This window comes from Podarcis filfolensis (assembly GCF_964270895.1).
Source record: "Podarcis filfolensis genome assembly, chromosome: 2".
Lineage (NCBI taxonomy): Eukaryota > Metazoa > Chordata > Lepidosauria > Squamata > Lacertidae > Podarcis > Podarcis filfolensis.
In genome coordinates, this window is record NC_139605.1 from 50,312,382 (window position 1) to 50,333,553 (window position 21,172).

A 21,172-nucleotide genomic window follows, 5' to 3' on the forward strand; every position below is an offset into this window, starting at 1 on the left:
CATAGACAAGCTTGTCACACCCACTTTGCCTCTCCCCACTAGCACTGGGAAATAAATCACAATCCCTGGCTTAGCAGTACATCCAGATTTAGGATTGTGATCTGTTTCTTTCCAAACGAACTCTGATCTGAAGCCAGGAATTGGTTGTTGGAGCAAGCAAACCATGATCCCTGGTTCAAAAGTAACACAAAACCTAAGATTGTGGTTCCTATTCTCAATGCACTAGCAGAGAAGAGCAAAACCGCCCAGATAGGCATGTTAATTAACAATGGTTCACCAGGACATGCAAACTGGGCCAACATTTAAAAAGTTTGAAGGCAAAACCATTGCATAACTGCCAGAGGTTTGGGCATCTTGAGCTAGTATATTTTCTGCACTAGAAGGGTGTTTGTAATGAAGGAAAACATAAGCAATAGAGCAGATTATTCAGAAGGAGCTGGATGAGTGGTTTATAGATTTATGAATGAGCTAAAACTGATTTCTAGTTTCAGACATTTGTTGTTTGCAAGGATTAAGTGCTCGTTGCCATTGGAAATATATGTTAATTATGCTTCCAGCCCAGTGTCTACAGTAGACTCTACAAATTAATATAATCTATATAATCTGCGCCAGAACAGGTTGCTTAACAAAACAAAGAAAACAACTTGGAAATAGGGTTCTTCCTTTGCCTTTGGGGAATTTAATTATGCTCTTGTGTCATAACTTCTGCCAGTGTTTAGTGCATGAATGACACCTATCAAAGGAGACATCGTGACTCCTATATATATATATATATATATATATATATATATATGGGGAAATGAGTCATTCCAGCGCTAGAATATTCTACTTTGATCTGGACTGAGGCAAGAGGAATTATTAAGAAAAGAATCCCACTGAGAAGAAATAAGGAGACTGGGAGAGGTGTGTCTGAACCATTAAATGTTGTGATGTTGTTGTATTGTGTGTTGAAGGGCAAAGTAATTCCAACCATCACATGGATCTAAAGAAAAGTTTGATTGCAGCTGTGTCACTAGAAGTCGCTGCCTTTTTCAGTCCAAACAGAGGAGGTCTCAGCCCACCAAAGAGAGAAGAAAAGGTGTGTCAGATGGAGGTGACTTCTAGTGTGGGCGGGAGAAGTAAAAATATTCATCATGTGTCTACTTTCTTGTTTCCTTAGCAACCCAAGTAACGGATCTTCCAGGAATATTACAGGGTTGCTTACAACCTCCTATGCCATTTAGTGCACTTAAAACAATTGATCCACTTTTATATCTTGGCGCATTGTCAGTTCTAATCACAACAAAGCAAAATCACCCTCTTCCACTTCTTCATATTTCCGTACCCTCTCTGGAAGCAGTGGGAAGTCCAGAGAGAGACATCTGGTCTCAGTTGCAGCGAGTCTGAATCTCAACTAAAGCTACATGGACTTTGGGATATTTGCAAGGCTGGGCCAAGACATTTTGGCAGAAAATCCTAATGGGTTTTTTTTTGGGGGGGGGGTAAACAATAAAGTTAGCTGGGAATTTTCTGTGCTTTAACAATATCCAGAATCTTCCAGCCTACTCCACTCTGCCTAACAGTAGGGCCAGCACTTGGCTCCTTAGTGCAGAGGACCCTACCACAGTACAAAAGGATGACTTGATGACATTCAGATCCTTACAGCCTCTGCTGTTTTATTAGTTTGTGAAACTGTAATCCATAAACTGCAGAAGTAGTATTAGCATGAGCACAACCTTCAGCCAAGCCCCCGGCGCATGACAACTCCTTTCATGCAATCTATTCTCCCATGAAAAGGGCAGGAATAATCTACACAAGGACTGTCTGCATAGGAGTAATTGTTCATTTATTAATCACATAGAAGTGAATAGGGTTCATGTGATCTGGCCACAGGCCATTTCCCACAATGCACCCCTTCCATTCCTTGGCTCAAGGGGCCCTATTGAGTGGTCTTTCTGCTAGAGATTAGTTCGGTCCCAACAGCAACTGCCTGTCATATTTTTCAGCTGGCTTTAGGTTTCCTATTGTCTGCCTGTTTATATTTCTAGGCAGAATTTGACCAGACATCTGTAGTTGGTTAAACTAACGCCGTAGCGCACATAGCACGCTGAATCACATGGTAGAAGAAAAGGGGGGACGTTGTCTTGAAAGTCTGCTCATTCCTGAAACCTGCTTGTCCACTATGTCAGCTGAAGAAAATGTGTTTCAGGTGTAGGAGGAGACCACATGCTCATGACTTAGCCCTTCTGCTTTGTTTTACTTCAGTGCCACTCCCATTCTTCTCCTGCTGCCATGTCTCCAGCGTGTTCCATTCACAAACCAGCCTAGTCCTTTACTGAGGTATGAATGCCGAGTTGTTTTAACAGCTAGAGGCCAAAGTCAATAATGGAGCAAAGCAGGCACACAACTCTATCGAAGCCATTCAGTTGCTGCTTCTGCTTCCACCACAGCTGGGCTTAGGCCCCCTTTTTATGTTTCCAGGCCGTTTGAAGAGCTTAGCTCGATCTAATGCATCAGTCACCCTGGATTTCATAACATTCGACTCCACAATGAGAGTGACTCATCCCTTCTTGAAGTGCCTTATGTTGTTTGACTGATGATCAACTTTTGCTGAATGGGATGATAACCGGTATTAATTAGCACAAGGCTCACACTTTCGCCAACTGCTTTGCTGACCCACTTTCTCACTTCAAAACCACACAGATTCTTCAAGCAGTCTATGCTAGGCTTACATAGTCTATGCTAGGGTGGGGCTGTCTTAAGGCTAGCGGGATTGACTTTATTCACTAGCCAATGAGAGCCAAAATAGTGGCTCAGGAAGGGTGGACATAAGCTGAGAAAGAATTAATGACATATGTTCAGCCCAGGTGGGGGGAGGGGAACCACTCCTGGTTTTCCCATAAGATTCCCTTGTTTTAGCAGAGAGTGGGGAACCTTTTATTTATTGCTATTGTTAGACAACCAGAAACACTTGCTGATCCAGTGTGAATTGTCTATCAGTAGATCCCAATTTATCTTCTGCCTTCCTCCTCTCTAGACTTGACACCGTGAAAAAAAATCTTATTTCAGTTTACGAGAGGACAGAAGAGAAATCCATAAGTTGTGTTCCATATTGTTTACAGACACATAATCTTACTGGAAAATCTCATAGGGCTGTAGCCAATCTTTTCTGGGTCCGCCCCCTCCCCTCCAGCCTCTAAACCAGACTAGGATGTGCGTAAGAACTTACCACTGATCCCTTGACGAGCCTTAAATATTATTGGGAGAAAGATTTAAATGTTCAGATAGAGGAATCTGAATGGAAATCGCTATGGCTGGCTAAACCTTATAAATCTGTTTCGGCATATGTAAGGGAATATTCCTTCAAAGTTCTGCATAGATGGCGTCGTACTGCCTGGCGATCAACACAAGATTGCTGGTGGGTTTGTGAGCTCCAAGGGGCATTCTTCCTGTCTTTGGTGGGAATGCCCTCAGGTTTCATCAATCTAGTCCCAGATATATCAAGAAATATCTAAAACAATTAAATCACCTGTTTAGGCTTCCACACAACTGTCATTACTGAATATGAGGGTGGACAACATGGAAGGTCGCTCTAAAGAACTTTTGACCACAACTGTCAACGTTTCCCTTTTTTTAAAGGGAAATTCTCTTATTCCAAATAGGATTCCTCTCAAGAAAAGGGAAAAGTTGACAGCTATGCTTTGGACATGGATGTAAACTGCAGCAATGATTTCAATAGCTCAGCGATGGAAAACTTTGAAAAATCTGCATTTGGCTGTGTGGTCTAAAAATCTATGGAATTTGGCTATTGCGGGTGATGCGGGGGGGGGGGGGGAATCCACATAAATTGTGTGTTTTCTAGGGGTTTTGAGGATCCAGGACACTTTTATGACATTCGGTGGGATTATATTTCCTGTGCTTTGGATTTAGAAGCTCAGCATCCACACCAGCTCGTGAAATATGGGTGCCTTGTTTTCTATCGGTGTGTCATCATTTCTTTCTCTTATTATTTATTGTTCATTTGCTTTTTATATGGTATGCTGTAATACCCTGCTACTGTACTCTTGGTTTGTTAATAATGTTAATAAAGGTTGTTGTTGTTGTTGTTTTAAAAAAATAAGATTCAGCTGCCAGTCTGGGAAGATTCTGTAGGTGGCGGCGACCCATCCTGCTTCAGGCAGCAAAAGGTCAAGTTGCCCTTGCTTTTTCACATGTACTGCAATTTGTTCCCAGGATTCCACAAGACTTCATAGGTACCTGGTTGGAACAAGAAAGGAGGAAAACAAAGTAAAGGTTTTGTCCTGAAAACATCATTTCAAGTCCATTGTGAGAAATATAATTCTTCTAACTAATTACTAATCCAAACGTTAAATGGGGATTAGGCTTTCTTTCGTTCATGGCCACTTAAATCCAGCAGCAGCTGGCAGGGAGGAAGGGGTGGCTTTGCTCACCTGGCTTGCCAACGTGGAGGTCTCTGCCAGTAACCAAGAGCGGCAAGGTTGTTGTGCGGTTGATGTGGGCCCAGTGCCAGCAGTGGCAGAATGGCTTCGCTGCTATGCCTGCCCTGCACCTATCTCCCTGCCAGCCTCATTCCTCTCTCTCTGAGATACCAGCAGCAACCTCCGTGTTAAGAATCCAGCTGAACAACAAGGACACCGTGCCTCCCCTTGCCGGTCGCTATGACCTGAATCAACTTGTGCACAACAAAACCAGGCCTATCACCCAGCAGCCTGGCTCTGGCAGTGATTACTAGGACACATCCACCAAGTGAAGATTGAATAACATGGGCAATAAATCAAACAACACTCATTTATGAAGAGAAATCTATTTAGATTATTTACAAAAATAATGCACAATAACCTTCCTTGACATGCTGAGGAGGAAAACTCAAGGTAAAAGGAAATGTAAAGCAACAGCAGATGCCTTTTTAAATATATATTCAAGAACCAAGGATAGCACTGTCTGGAAGCCACATTTTTTGAGCCACTGTAGGATTTACTGTCAAGATGGTTGCAAGTTAATAAGCAGAAATGGGCACATTTGAGGCGCACACAAATCATTATTTTGTCCTACACAAATCACTGCAATTTGTTTTTCAGAAGTGCTTTACATTTGCTCTAAATTAGACGTGTATAGAAGTTGCTAAAGTGCAAAGGACTTTATAACCACAAGAAAGAAGTCGTTTTGTTTGCCAATAAGTTGGCCAACTAGTCTCTCGCTGACTCAGTTCCATGCATTTACACTTCTGTCAAATGCCTCTCTCCTTGCAAAAGATCTCACTTCCCCCACCACTCCAGGTTGTTTTACAATAAACGGTTTTGAGCAACGCGTTTCATTACCTTACTTCCCCAAATACACTAACCGCTGCACATTTATTCTTGCTCAACCAGTGTGGGTGACTCACCCGAGAGCACTCACATCATGCTCAATTAATTGCACATAGGGCACTAATGTCGTGGACTCTGCTTTATGCTTGAGACGGGAGTGAAGTGGATTTCCTTCCTCTTGTGATCACTGTGAAGTCATCTCACTAGTCTGAAGCACTCTGTATGCCTTACTCCCAATGTACAGAGAACACAGGGAGGAGCACCATTTCAGAATTTACTGGAAAGGGGAAGAAACTTCTGGGGAGAAAAATATTCAACAAGGCCTGAAACTCCCCGGGTCTTGGGGACACCAGACCCTACAAGTGTCCTTATTTTCCAGGGACAGTCCCAGATTTACAGAAGCTGTCCTGGGTTCTGATTTGAAACCAGAATATCCTGCTTTTCCTTAGGGCATCCCTATTTTCATCGGAGAAATGCTGAAGAGTATGGAGTTATAAGACACCCCCACACACACACCCCAAACCAATGAGATAAGTAACTATGCAACCTTGAGAAGACATCTTCATGGTTAAGGTTTTATTAGGTTTTTATTTCTATTGGAAGCCACCCAGAGTGGCTGGGCAACCCATTCAGATGGGCGGGGTATAAATAATAAAACTGTTGTTCTTGTTGGAATAGGTAAAGGTAAAGGAACCCCTGACCATTAGGACCAGTCGTGGCTGACTCTGGGGTTGTGGCATCTCACTTTATTGGCCGAGGGAGCCAGTGTACAGCTTCCGGGTCATGTGGCCAGCATGACTAAGCCGCTTCTGGTGAACCAGAGCAGTGCACAGAAACGCTGTTTACCTTCCCGCCGGAGCAGTACCTATTTATCTACTTGCACTTTGACATGCTTTTGAACTGCTAGGTTGGCAGGAGCTGGGACTGAGCAATGGGAGCTCACCCCGTCGCAGGGATTCGAACCGCCAACCTTCTGATTGGCAAGCCCTAGGCTCTGTGGTTTAACCCACAGTGCCACCCGCGTCCCTTCTTGTTGGAATAGGACGTCTCTATTTTCATCGGATAAATGTTGGAGGGTATGGGACACTCATTAAAACAACAACTGATCATTACACTTCATAATAACGCTAGCAAAGTTATCCGAAGAGGGCAAAAAGTGACTGCCTTTTTCAGCATGTGGAGCTAGTGAAACTGGTCCTGAAAACAACTACTGTGTCATGTTGAGCTTCTTGGAGGGAAAGGTGGCATAAAAATGTAAGAAATAAACAAATAACCCCTTTGGGTAACAAGCAACTAGCAAGTTTAATAAATCGATAAAAATAAACGACTGATTTATGACTCGAGCTGGGCACTTTCCAGTTCACTGCCTGGTACCTTGGACACATTAGCTCTCAGCCAGGGTTTATGTACGGGTATATTCTGCCTTTTGTTGCACATTCGCAAACTTGGTGGGCAGGTTGCTCCATGCAGCCTGGCATCGAGTGGCTGGTGCTCCTTGTGCTTGCTTGTTCTTCCCCTGCATTGGCACAGCGTTCAAGGCCATACTGTCCCTCACATCTGATTTAAGAAAGACTCTTTCATGAGCCAAGTACGTGTCGTCTGCCTTTCATTAGTGTAAATCAAGGACAGTAGAAAGGATGACTCATATGCCATCTACAGAAAACCGAGCTTGCTCGCTGCAAAAACTCGGTCATTTTTAGCTCTCCCCAGAACTATTCTTGTTTTGAAAACCTTCATCCCAGACCCTCTGCATGCATTGGGTTTTAATGTCTAAAAAGGGTAATTCCCATGTCTGATAATGAGTTGAGTTGCCCCTTCTTAGCAGTCCAATCAGGGGTTTAAATGCCTTGTCAAGATGGCAGGCTGAGGAGAGAGGCGTGTTTCCACTTGCGAGTGTGTGTTTGTGTTTTGTGGACAATAAGTTTAAAAATTCCACAAGATTAAAAGCAGGTGGTGCATTTGATTTCTCTAGCAAAAGAAGGAGTCTTTGAGCACCACACAAGCGGATCCAGGTGCAGATAAAAGATAGGTAAGAAGTGGGGAAATTCCTCCTCTCATCCTATTATTACAGGGACATATTTATAGCTTTTCAAGAGCAGCTGCTCTTGAAGCTCAGTTAGCATCTCAGAGCACAGTGAACCTGTACGGCCATGAATTATCTCTGGCTGGTGCCAAAGTCTCTCTTTTTTGATCTCCACCCCTTTGTATCCATGAGTCACAGAGACTTCTTCCCTGACAGCTCTCAGTAAGAGAGGGAAATCAGAGCAAACTAGGGGGTGGGATCCTTTCCAAGGGGTAAAGGAATGCTGAGCACTTGAGGGGAGAAAACTCTGTCTTGTTTTTGCTTCAGTGTGCACATAAGGGACAGGGAACCCGTGAGCCTCCAACTGTTGCTAGACTCCAAGTCCCATCAGCCCCAGCCTCAGAGACCAGTGCTCAGGCGTTATGGGTGTTGTAGTCTAGCAACACAAGAGTCTTCATTTTTCTTCAGTTGTATTTCTAACACCTCTTTGACCAGAATGCTAGTAGATCTGATGGTTTCACAACGGGAGATGTAGGGTGCAATCAAACAGGGTTATTTGTATACATCAGACATAAAAACAACTTCCCTATACAGTGGTACCTCGGGTTAAGAACTTAATTCGTTCTGGAGGTCCGTTCTTAACCTGAAACTGTTCTTAACCTGAAACACCACTTTAGCTAATGGGGCCTCCTGCTGCCGCCACACGATTTCTGTTCTCAGCCTGAAGCGAAGTTCTTAACCCGAGGTACTATTTCTGGGTTAGCGGAGTCTGTAACCTGAAGCGTCTGTAACCTGAAGCGTCTGTAATCCGAGGTACCACTGTGCCTTCAGATGGCTTGAGGGTCGGAAAACTCAGTACCCTCCAACATTTATCCGATGAAAATAGGAACATCTTAAGGAAAAGAAGGATATTCCAGGATCAAATCAGAAACTGGGATGGTGTCTGTAAATTCAGGCCTGTCCCTGAAAAAGAGGGAGATGCTTGGAGGGTCTGCGATTGGTCTCATCAGCTCAGTCCACCGGAGCCTGTCTTCACATGCAGGGGAAGTCCCTAAATCACCCATGAGAAAGGCTTCGGGAGTAAGGTTTTTTTAATGAATCCGAGGACACTTTAATTAAATAAATAAATACTGCACGTTCGGGACGTTGATGCTGCAGCGATGGCGGTGGCAGAGAGGCGGCCGCAGCCTTGACCTCAACTGCCATGTTTCCCCTTCCTCCGAGGCTTCTATCTCCTTTCTCCATGAGCCTGGGCAGCCCCTGAGTTGTTGGTTCTTCCGTGGAGGTGGGGACATGGTGTGTGGTGGGTCAGGCATGGAAGGCGGAGAAGGAGGACCGAGAGCGGTGGCAGCGAGGCCATCGGAGCAGCCCCGATCCCATTCCTACTTGCATGCAAGCAGGAGGGGGCAGGGATCCCTCAGCTGGGATGGGATGCTTCCCATTGCCTAACTGAGAGATCCCTGCCCCCTCCTGCTTGCACGAAGGAGAAGTTGGGAGGCTGCGCCAATAGGCAGCATGAAGCCTCCCTTCACAGCTTAGTTGCCGGGGTCAGGGAAGGTGGAGGCAGCCTGGAAGCTGCATCTTAGAGCCCCTCCACCACCATCATATGGGGACCTCAGAGCAGCTCCTGAAGCCAGCTAGAACCAACTGCTCTGGGCTGCTGAGACTGCCGCTGCTGCATTTCCCGGGGACGTTAGAAGAAATCCGGGGACATTCCGGGGATGGAATTTGTTTGAGGACTTATTTGCAAATCTGGGGGCTGTCCTGGGGAAACGGGGACGTCTGGTAACCCTAGAGTAAGCCCCAAGGAAAAAATCAGTACCGCTGCCTTGCAGGACATCTTCAGGAGAAGACAAGGCTAAGGAGTAAACCCTATGCAAATCTGGAAAGAAAGCCCTGCTCATAACCCTTTAAACCATTTCGTTTCAGTCATTATCCTCATTATATCAGCATCAGAAGCATTAACGTCAGTGAGCGAGGACTGCTTGGGGGATGGGGGAGAGACAATCCTAACTTTGCTCCCTGAATGCCTCCTCTTACACATAGCTCCGCGCTGGGGGAGATGTGAAGCAAAAATGGAAGTTAGAATTCCGCTTGTGGGACTCAGTGAATGCCATCAGAGAGCAAGTGCCACACGTGACAGAGCTTTCTTGAGGCCCACGATTATAAAATAAATAAACGGGGGAGAAAGGGCGCATTTATTTTCATTGCAGCTGTGCTCCCCAGGACAGAAGGATTTCTGTGATAAGACAATAATGCTTTATATGGTGGCATTAACTTTCAGCTCCTTGAAACTATCAGCCCTTCTGTCTTGTGAGTCATCTTGTATCCTCCACAATGACAGGAGGCTTTCCCAGCGGTAACTATTAGGTCATGCTGTTAAATCTGACACAAAGGCTAAGCTGTGATGGATTGAAAAGGGTGGAAAGGGCGGGGGAAGCAGACAGGGGCCCACACCGCTGGCTTTGGTGCCCCTCAGGTAGGTTGCCTCCTTTCTTAAAAGCCTGCCGAGCTTCTGTGTGATCTCAGGAACAGAGGAAGCTGCTTAATGTCAGGTCAGACTCTCTGTCCATCTCACCCAGCATTCATAAGGTGGGGAGAATGCCAAGCCCAGAGGCCAAATACCAGGCCTCTGGCCCCTCTTCCACACCTTCAAGCGCTTTTGCCTCATTGGAATGTGGCCTTGACCTGCAATAACATCTCTTTCTTGTGGTGTGTGGTGACAGCAGTGTAAAAACCTCTGGCCTTTTGTGTGGCTGGAATGTGGGTGGTTGCTCTGCTCACTTTTACCACCGTCCCCACCCACACACTTGCACACACCAAAACTTACCCATGAAGGATTGTGGCCATCAAGGTAAAAAAGATTCCTCACCCCTGCTTTGCAGTGAGTAGTGTAGTGGGCAAATTCAGAAATGCAGGGCCCCCTCATGATAGCCACAGCCACACACCTACTAAATTCATGCCCCTTGCTAATTATTATTATTATTATTATTATTATTATTATTATTATTAATTACTTATACCCCACCATCTGGCCGGGCCTCCCCAGCCACTCTGGGCGGTTTCCAACAGAACATTAAAAACACAATAAAGCATCAAACATTAAGAACTTCCCTAAATAGGGCTGCCTTCAGATGTCTTCTAAAAGTCAGGTAGTTGTTTATTTCCTTGACATCTGATTGGAGGGCATTCCACAGGGCAGGCGCCACTACCCAGAAGGCCCTCTGTCTGGTTCCCTGTAACCTCACTTCTCGCAAGGAGGGAACTGCCCTCGGAGCTGGACCTCAGTGTCCGGGCTGAACAATGGGGGTGGAGACGCTCCTTCAGGTATACTGGGCCAAGACTGTAAGAGGAGCCTGCAGCATTAGGCAAATGGCCCATCTAGTCCAGCACCCTGTTCTCACAGTCGCCAACCTGTAGAAACCTGAAAGCCAGACATGGGCGCAACGGCTGTCTCCTCACCTGCAATTCCCAGCCACTGGTATTCAGAAGCATTACTGCCTCCAACTGCCTTGTGGGATACCTGTAAGCAAGATCCAAGCATAAGAGCGCTCTCCTCTCCTGTGGTTTCTGGCAATTGGTGTTCAAAAGCATTGCTGTCTCTGACTTGTTCCCAACAGCAACCCGATTTGTCCCCAAAGCAGGAAGCAATTGAGCAGTTGCAATCATAACTTTTGGAATGGGTTGTTTAGATGAACCTAAAAAGTGCATTCAAGTCTTCATCTCCTTCCATCGCAGCTGATTCAAGAAGCTTGGAGGTTGTTGGGGAAAAGAGTAGACACCCACCATGGAATGGGAATAAAGGGGACATTGCAACCCTCCCACTCAGAACAGCTCTAACCCATAAGCATGATCTAAATTTGTGCATCCATGCCAAAGCAAAACTATTTCGAGGCTGCGCTTTCATGGCCCACGATAGGCAAAATGACAGCACCGCCTGTCTCTGTAGCAAAGTGTTAACAGTCAGACAAGAGAGCACATCCTCGTGAAACATGAATAGGCAACGTTGATTGCAGTACCAAAGGGAGCAAGGAAGGGAAGCCGTCCGGCCAAATGCACACAGTTGTCTAGGCACACAGCAATGATGTCAGCACCACATGTACTGGGGATTGTTTCAGGAAGTTGCAACCACTGAGAAAAAGGCAGCATGCTGAGCTGAGCAAAAGATGCCTCCCCCCCCATTTAAGAGTTGGTGAATTGTCCCCATTTAAAAATTCTGAAGTCCATACTTTTGTCTTTCCCCCATCCACCTTGGGTTTCTTAGCATGGGGCCCAATGAAGACTTCCTTGAAACTCAAAGGTCTGCACACTATTTAATGATGTTTCGTTTGGGCTAATAAAGGTATTGCCCTCATACGGATGTCAGGATGTTTTTAATGGACCAATACAGCTACCTTTCTTCTTTGTATGACTTGGAAAGTACTGGATTTAACTCTACAACAGCAAGATCCTACAACCTAAAGATGGGTTATTATCTTCTGAGGGACCATTACCTCCAACTACTAGGTAAAGCTACCCAATTTGGCTTTGACTGACTTTTTCATGCAGTGCAATGCCTATAATTAACTCATATAAGGACTATCCAGATTCTCGCTTGTTACGGTTCCCCACCTACCAAAGGAATGCCTAAGGATGGTGGCAGAACTGTGGAACAGCTGGTTGTTGTATGTGCAGAGACAGGGACTCAGATATTATGCGTTTCTTCTGCCCAAACCATCTTAAAACTTACCAAATGCAGACATGGATGGCTTGACTAATACAAATAGCCTTCTGGCCACATTCACCCCATACATTTAAAGTGCTATGAAACAACTTTAAACAGTTGTGGCTTCCCCCAAAGTATTCTTGGAGCTGCAGAGATAATAAAAGAAGAGTCATTTTGTTGTCTGGAGGTCACTTCCTGGTTTGCATGGAGAAGCCGCTTCTAACAGAGTCCAACAATGGAAGTGCACAGCTGTATTGAGGCAGCACCAGGTGTTGAAATTTTGCACCCCTAACAATTTTACTCCCAGGACAACCACGCCTGTGCCTCCCCAAGCTATGTCACTTGCCATGACTGTTTATAGTGCTTTGAATATGGTGTGAATGTGGCCTCTCACTTCCTCTCAACCTCCATCTTGGTTTTGGTTTTGACATCTATCCTGACACAAGTTTCTGGGGAGCTCAGAAGCTTGCACACTGTTTTATGACATTTTGATTGGCCTAATAAAGGTATTACCCTAATATGGACTTTTTCTTTTCTTAGTGGCTCTAAAGGATGCACTGACACAACAAAGCCATCCATCTAAAAAAAGGAAGTAATGGTAAAAGGTTTGCATCAGCTTCCCCCACTGCCAGCAGGCCTTGACAATGGTGCAGAGGGGAAAAGAAGAACGGACTGGAAGACATATTGTGCTCAGAGTAGAGATTAATTTGTGTCAGGATTAACCAGAGTTCAGCCAAGGAACCTGCTCTTTGTGTTAAATCTCAGCCCTATAAAATGCCAAGTGGAATATTAATTTTCAGGAGTTATCTGCCACAAGAGAACAATTTCCTTGCCCCCAAGTACACAAGGATGTCATGACATACCAAACAGAGAGTCTGTAATCTGCAAGTTGGTTCTGACCTAGGGAAACTTTTGGAAAGAAACAGCCATTTTCAGGGCATAAACAAGAGAATAAGGGTGTCAAGCATCAATCTGGTCTTAGGCTCTAGTGCCTTACATATCACATTCCAGCTGAAATAATCTTTCCATGCATCTGTCTTTACTCATGCTGCAAACAGAGCTTTAATTTCTATTAATTCTCACTTCCTGCAACAAAGCATGGACCGAAATGCAATCACCCTTTGAAATTCACATTTCTCTGCATTTTGAACTGCAGTTCTAGCCAGGTTTGTGTATAATATATGCATATAATAGGATAAAGTGTGCAAAATGTGCATATATTAATGGAAACAGCAAGGCAAAATGCATTATATTGGGGAGAATTGCTTTGCAAATATGTGTCTATAGGGAGAAATTCACGCTAATAATGGATGAATTTTCATGAGGACTTTTTTAAAAAAAATCATAAACTAATGTGGAAATGTGGGGAACTGAACTGAGGCTGGGAAAATGAGAAACTCAGAGAATCCAAATTTGATAGATTCGCCTATCCCTAGGAGCAGTCATCTATAAATTGTGCATGCTGAGTTGTACTCATCCCCACTAGAGGACTTCTGAGCATGTGCAATTACTGCACAAAACTTGAGTGATGTTTAAGGGGCTATTTACTCCAGGCTGCTTCTCTGCATTCCTTTAGAAAGTGAGACAAGGTTGGGTGTCAGTCAGCATCCAAAATAATCAAAATGCCTCTCATTTCTTTACGATCACTGCAACCAGACAGCCCAAGGGGCAGACAAGACACCTGAAAAATTGACTGGCACCTTGCATAGCTGATGCCAAAGAGAAAGAAAATCAGTTGTCAGTCATTTAGCTTGATGAATAAAGTCACACACCTAGTGGTACAGCAATAAAACTGCTAGCACAGTTGCAAAGCTAAGGAGGTCTAGTGTGGTTGCAAACTGGATGGGGAACCACATGTTGAGATTCCTGCAATGTAAAGGATTGGACTATAGATGACCCTCAGCTGCCTTTCCAACTCTACAATTGTATGAATTTAAGTTGAATGGGGGAAGAAATGGCAGGGGGTGGGTGAATTTCCTATGAGAGGCATGTGAGAGTGGGAAGGGGAACATCATAAATGCCTTCCCTGCTCAGAGCCTCAGGGTCAGTATATTTTGCCCACAATGGGGAGACAGTCACAATCCCTCCAGAGAAAATATCTGAGCTATGGAACTACACCACAAGCAACATTTTCCTAAAATGCAAGATTTTCTAACATGCTGAAGAGACATTGTTGCATGTGTCGCATTTATACCTAGAAATACAACCTCTTGCATTTTTACCCAAAAAACATGTCCCTTGATCAATTAATTAATTGCAAGACTTTAATTAATTGCCTTAAGCACCAAAAGATCATTTTCCAGGTATTCAGCAGGATCCTAGGAGAACAGCAGCAGTTTATGGCTTAGAATGAAACAGGATTTGTGTGGGGATATGTAAAGCTAATGTCCAATTATTTAATTGGGGCCATAATGTGGAAGGTGACCACAGAGCCTAGGGCTTGCCGATCAGAAGGTCGGCGGTTCGAATCCCCGCGATGGGGTGAGCTCCCATTGCTCGGTCCCTGCTCCTGCCAACCTAGCAGTTCGAAAGCACAAAGTGCAAGTAGATAAATAGGTAAGGTAAACGGCATTTACGTGTGCTTCTCTGGTTCGCCAGAAGCGGCTTAGTCATGCTGGTCACATGACCCAGAAGCTGTACGCTGGCTCCCTCGGCCAATAAAGTGAGATGAGCACCGCAAACCCAGAGTCGTCCACAACTGGACCTAATGGTCAGGGGTCCCTTTACCTTTATAATGTGGAAAGTGTTTGGTGCAGAGGGAGGAAAGAAACACATTTGAGACCACCTACTTATTTCAGCCCCCAAATATAAAAAATTGAGTAAATTAGACACAGTCTTTGTGTCCTTTTTTATTTATTTTTGCTTTGATGTAGCCAAATTGCTTTCCAGCCCAGTCCCCCTCCCGGCCTAGCAAGGTTGTTTTATAATAGCTGCAGTGAGTGTCAGTGAAATCAATTAAATACTTAAGCAATAACTATTCTGAGATGATCAATTACCAACAGCTGCTGGCTTTTTGGTGGCTAATGAAGCACAGCCCTTTTTGGTTTTAGGCCACCTCGTCGCTGCTCAGTCAAGGGCATGTAATTGCATTTTAAGTTTTGAAACAATGGCTTCCACACCTTCCTTGGGTCACAGCTGCTACACACTGAGGGGAAAAATCAAGAGAAGGAGAAGTTAGCCTAAGTACTGTTTGTTATTTCTGCATGATGAAAGCCTTGGGCATCATTAGCAACGGGTATGGCCGGAGACAGGGCAGGACTGATGTAAACACTGTTCTTTTTTTAAAAAGTGATATAGCTCTCCCAGGACTGTACCATTTCAAAATGAGGGCAAGGGTAAGGATGGGGGGGGATTTGACTTGCTTTGTGTCTTGACTTGCTTTTCACTTTCTGAAACAATACAAGAACTGAAACATAGTCATTTTCCAATAGCCACAATCTGATCAAAAGTAAGTATTTGTGGTGGTAAATAAATGGATTCATGCCCCCCCCCATGCTTACAAGCACTGCTATTGTTCTAGAAAAAGAGGTGCTAGAATTCACCATGAACACCTCCCTTTTTCTCTTAGAATGCCAATGGCACCCAAATGAGAGGTTCTAGAACGAATCTGAGAGGTTGCGGACCTGAATTACAGCGATTTCCTCCTGAAAAAAAGCCATGCTCACAAGTCCTGTTTCATCGAAGTCAGTCAGCAAGGCTTCAATTGGGCTTCCTGCCAGAATTCCTTTTTGAGGGGGAAATAATTTGATTCACCCGGTGGCTTTCTGAAGTCATTTGATTCTTTTCTGATTCCTCCGCTCCTCCCGTAACATTGACTGTGGATCATGAAAATAATAGCGGTAGTTTGCTGCTTCAGATTCGCTTGCCAGCACCAAGGATGCTCTCCTGATTGGCTACTGTACCAGCCCTTTCACAAAAGGTGCCACAGATGCAACAGCAAGCCTGACTGCTTGATGCAGCTGCCAATGAGAGCAAGAGAGCGAGGAAGCTGACCCACCTACTTGGAAATATCCCAAGAACCTTAGCTGCACTGTGGGGAACCCACTGGTGATGAAAGAGACATCCTTAAAGGAGAGAGAGAAAGGCAGTTTGGCAGAGTCCTGGAAAGGTCGAAATATCTGGCAAAGCAGAATGCATTGAGAAGAGTATTTCAGAAGACTTCTCTGCAGTCGCCCTTCCGTCTGCGGTGTAGCAAAGTCAAAGGAAACTATTGGAGTATTACCAAGGAAAAGTTAGTGGTTGGGTGGCCAAGAGAGCAGTGCTAAGACAGAACAGGAGCCAAAAATGATGCAAGAAAGGCAAGGGGGGCAGCTTCCCTCAATGACTATATTTTCAAAAGGGCGGAAAGAACGGCCATGGAAATACGGAAATAAACAAAACAATTTCCTCACTGTGGATTGGCTGCCAGTTTTAAAAGGTGCAACTTTCCATGACCTCAGCAGAGAATACGACCCAATTTTTTATCCTAGCGGTCAGTAAGTAGGGCTGTCTCTCCCTGCTTCCCTCTCTCTCTTTGCATTGGAAAGCCAAGAACGCCACACATTACTAGCTAGCAAAGCAAGGAGGAACTATTTATGACTATTAAGACAGTTGCAGCTAGTAACTTACTCGGTCAAAAAGAATATGCACAGAAGGATTTGCTGGTGCCAAAGCGGGCAAAGAGCAGAGTGGCTGGGTGAAGTCTAAGACAGAATTTGGAACCAGGAAAGTGACCAGAGCTGACCCAAGTCCAAAGCCCTCCAATAGCCATCAGGAAAGAAACCAGAAATCAAGGAGAGCTGCCAAAGAACAGCAGTGCACCTGCTTATGCAGAAGGTCCCGGGTTCATTCCCTGGCCTCTCCAGGTAGGGATGCCCATCTGAAACCCGGGTGCAGACTAGGTGTGGGCAGTGGCAGAGCTTCATGCTCCGGCACTGGGGGACGGAGAACAGGTGGGGGCAGGGCTGGCACGCGTCCCGGGGCGTGACGTGCGTCCTGGGGGTGTCGCGCTCAGCGCAGGCGGGGGGCAGCCACAATGGCACCCCACTGGGATCATGCTGCTGGGGGCGGTGCACTCCCCCCGCTCTCCTCTTCCTCCACCAGTGGGTGTGGGGAACCTTGGCCCTCCAGACATTGCTAAACCACAACTCTGATCATGCCATGATGGCTGGGGCTGATGGGAGTTGTAGTCCATCAACATCATGTAGACTGATCAAGATCTCTCCATTGACTTGGTACGAAGCAGATTCCTGGGTTCCTTACATTGGTGCATCTAGTTAACCCAGCCAGAGGGGCAGGATATAAAAATTATTATTATTATTATTATTATTATTATTATTATTATTATTATTGCCACTTTTGTTAATTTCAGTGTGGCTTGTACCTATAGGACTGGTTGTGTGGGTTCTTTCTATGCTTACAGTTGAAACTTGTCTGAAAGGTTGAGCAGATCAAAAGAGAATAATTTTATTAAAATTAAAAAGCCAGGTTAAAAGGTTCATGCATATAAAGTTACAAAATACAAACCACAGATAAAACACAAAAGCAGCTGCAAAGGCAGGTAAAAGCCTGCAAGGATAAAAGTGTCTTGGTTATCTGGTTGTGCTTCACAAAGGCAAAGTGTTTGACAATATCAGTGCAGCCACAGAGAAGACCCTGTCTCTTGTTGCCATCAGGTAGCCTCTCCTGATCAGGCATGGCAGCTCTAGGGGGCTGACAGGTCTTTGGCCCCCTCAGTATTTGTTGGAAAGGAGTCGGGTCCCCTCAATGTAGAGGGGGCCTGGCGCATGCAGTGTCACACACATAGCGCAGCTTCATCAGCCGGCTCCTCCAGAGGACACGATGATGTGTACATGTGACATCACACACGTGTGACACACACCGGACCCCCTCAGTCTTGGGGACAACCTGGCGCCTCTTCTCCTGATAATGGGGAACAGTGAGGAAAGCCCTATGGCATCCTGGACCTAAGCCATTTGTGGCTTTAAGGCAAATGACCAACACACTGAATTATGCCTAGAAGCAAATTAGCAATCACCACAAAATATGTCACTTTCCTGACTTGATCATTGCTAGCATCCTTTGTTCCAGAGAGGCCATGAGAAGGAAGAGAAAATAAATTTGAAGAGAGCCTTCTTCAAAGGTAGAGACCTTCTACCGTAGGTCAAAATCCTCTCCTACTCTGCTCATGGCACCATCTGCAACCTTCAATTGAAAAAGGGGGCAGGCTAGTTCAGCCAGCAGCCATTTTCTCTAATCAACTGCTGAATCATTTCTTCATAGCTTCCATTCTGCCATGAAAAAGAACATAAGAAGAGCCTGTTGGATCAGGCCAAGGGCCATCTAGTCCATACACATTCATACTTCCGCTTGTCGCCCGTGGAGTCTGAGCGGCTTTTCGTTTGCCCCACTGCTTTCCCCGGGAAAACCCTCTGTTTACCACGGAATCAGAACATCAATCTGCAGCAAACCCATTTGACATTTGTTTTCGATTCAGCGGCAACAGTGGGTTTTCTCAGGGGGAAGCAGCAGGACAAATGGGACGAGGCCACGATTTCTTATATTTCTATTGCTATATTGCTTCTCCGCCAGAGGCATCTTAGAAGGATTTACAATAATGAAATACAATTTAATAATAATAATAAAAACCAATAGAAATACATAATGCTGCTAAGTGTGTTCATACAAGGAAAAGCTAAAACAGATTTAATTAATTAATTAATTAATAACAACAAGAATGAAACAGCACAAAATTTCTACCCACTCCACACAGGATGTTGCACCAGCAGCCAATCCCGAAAGCTACTGCAACATTACAGAGAAAATTCGGGGCAAGTTCCACTCCTGCATATCCCGCAAAGCAGACAAAAGCTAGAACTCCAGCTCTCGAGTTTTGTTTTCCTGCTCTCTGCGTATTGCTATTCCTGAAACACAATGCAGCAGGGAGCAATTTGGAGGGGAGGGAATCCCACAGTCTGTCATCCAAGCCAAAATGAAATGGAACCCTGAGAAACATCTGATACCTGTGAAACAGGCACTCACAACTAAGCCCGTCTTCTCGCTCAGATTGCTTCTGGGTTTTGCGTGGGGGTTTTATGTGTGTGTGTTTTTTAACATAAATAAAAAAATAGGAAGCCGCATGAGTCAGGGAGTGTTACCCAGGTGCTGTATGGAAAACACAAAAACACAGAGAGGCTGCAGAGCAAAAAGAAGAGGACGGGGGATCTTCCCTAACTGCACGTCCTGTGGGATAATTCTAGCAGTGTCTTCACACTGCAGTCGAGGAGCCACAGTTTCCTGCTGTGCCTCTCATTCTTTAGCTTGGCTTAACACATCTGCTTAGAATTTCCTCCGGCGATCAAGTGGGCATTAGACAGTAATCATGTGCAGTGAACCTGGATTAGCTGGGCATTTCTCTAGCTCCGTAATTCCAATACTCTGTGCCAGGGCATCCTGCTGCTGCCCTACAAGTCCGGAGTGGAAACGTTCTGATAAGAAATCTACACTTAAACAATTCAGCACTCCAGAAGAGTCTAGCTGTTGCAGCTCTGTACAAGTAACTGTTCTGCCATTGCTTCCATCCAATCAGCCTCTTCTGGAGGTCATCCCAACCACTTGTCGTCATCCCACCACCACTCCCCTGGCTCTGAGTCTTCTTCCCCTGGGGGTTTCCTTGGGGGTTCCCTGGCTGCACCACTCTTCTGCATCCAGCCAGCCCATGACATCCGGGCACCTAAGAATCCATTCAGACTGGTTGTCATTGCAGAGGTACTTTAGGGATGTGTGAATACTTCTGATTGAAGTACTTTTGCTGTCGAATTCTTGGAATGTATCAAGAGTTCTTGCTCTGTGGCAAAGGAGGCTAAATCAAACCAACCCATAGATAAGAAGAAGACACATACAAGGTAGGCGAGTGCTTTGCCCTTTGCATCCCATGAAAGACACCATCCCTCTGGAATCTGTGCAGATAGCTCCGTCTGCGAGCGTCTGAGCCATTGCAACAGAAATCACACTTCCCTGATGGTGCTTACAGCAGGTCTGCCACAACCTGACATTCCTGCAGCAGGGCACGTGCGGTTGCTATAGAAATCTCTGCGATGCTATGACTCTACTGCATGTCGAGACAAAGGGAAGGAATCAGTTACAGCTTGGGGAAGGCTTTGAGAGTTTTGCGTAAGAACCTTTCAGATAGGTAACTTTGAAAAAGCAGGTGAAATGGGAAAAGGACCCAACCTTCCATGAAACCATGAGTGTAGTCGTGCCATCGCCCAAAAACACATATGAAAATTCATGGGCAGTCATTTTCCACCTTTTCATGCTTAGCTATCCACAGAAGCACCTAATCACACTCAGCATCTGGTTTTATTACTTGTTTATAGAGCTGTGCCTGGTTGATCCATACATTCAGATAAATCATACTGTGTGGAGTCCCTGGGAGTCTATTCCAGACTCTGGGCGGGGGGAGGGTTTTGTGTATTAAATATCATGTTAAAATCCCACTGGCCATGTAAAACTCGAGCCTAATCCTATATAGTGATGGCGAACTCATTCTCTGAGTATTGATCCATATGTAACCGAAAAAGAAACACCAACATACTAAAGGAAAGTATAGATGAGATTCCTGGAACCCAGGTTTTCCAGAAGTACTGGGGCGGGGGGGGGGGACTTTTTAAAAAAAATATCTAAGTGGTGGGTGAGGAACTGGAAACAGCCTAATGAGGACTGAGCATGCTCAGTAGCCACAGAGCACTGAGTTTCCTTTGGGAGGGAGTTAAATTCATGGGGAGCAGGAAAGAAAGGGATGGAGTACCCTGAAAACCGGACCAGGAGTACTACATACACTGCAACATTTTCTTACAGGTCTCATTTGTCTAGGGGAGTTTTTTGTGTGCTGGGAGTTTGTGTAACTCATTCATAAGAGCAGAATGGCAGCGGTGAGTCCGCCATTCAAGTAGCAAGGTTCCCCAAACGTGGCCAGAGTACAACAGCAGAGATCATTCAATCAGTAAGCAAAAGGGTTAATTCTGTTATTGGACTGGCTGGCAGCAGTCTCTCTGATTGGCTGGAGGCTTAAGTCAGTTGGGAGTTAGCTGTCAGTGAGGAAGGAGACTGAGATTTGACAATGGAAAGAATTGGGGAAAGTGGCTCTGAATGAGTTTC

General features: G+C 45.2%; 1 long non-coding RNA gene across 1 annotated transcript; it reads right to left on the reverse strand.

The window, feature by feature from the left end:
- Window positions 1-1,482: 1,482 nt before the first annotated feature.
- Window positions 1,483-19,085, reverse strand: LOC310757897. Its single transcript, XR_014545551.1, has 2 exons — window positions 19,036-19,085; window positions 1,483-4,236 (listed from the first exon to the last, which is right to left on the reverse strand). It is a non-coding gene; the product is annotated as an uncharacterized lncRNA (long non-coding RNA).
- Between the last annotated feature and the right edge of the window lie 2,087 nt (window positions 19,086-21,172).